Source organism: Tupaia chinensis, unplaced genomic scaffold, assembly GCF_000334495.1.
Source record: "Tupaia chinensis unplaced genomic scaffold, TupChi_1.0 Scaffold000231_1, whole genome shotgun sequence".
NCBI classification, from domain to species: Eukaryota; Metazoa; Chordata; class Mammalia; order Scandentia; family Tupaiidae; genus Tupaia; species Tupaia belangeri.
Window position 1 is genome coordinate 2,449,595 of NW_006159706.1, and position 276 is coordinate 2,449,870.

Consider the following 276-nt stretch of genomic DNA (forward strand, 5'->3'; position numbering starts at 1 on the left):
GTGCAGCAGAGGAAGGGCACTCGCCGTTGGAGGTCACTTCCGGCGGAAGTGAGGGTCGGGAGGGCAAGCCTGGGTGCCTCTAGCCGCCAGTTTCTATGGCCATCTCCGCCGACTTCTGGACAAGGGGCGGTGCTTCGGGATCGGGAAGGAGGGAAAGGGTTTCCCCGCCGCGCTCGGCCGCGCAGCTTGGGGGCTCACTTAGTTCTCTCTGGCGACGCCGGGGGGAAGAGTGGAGCGCCCCATAATGCACCAGCGCCCCGGAACTCTTGGACTCTG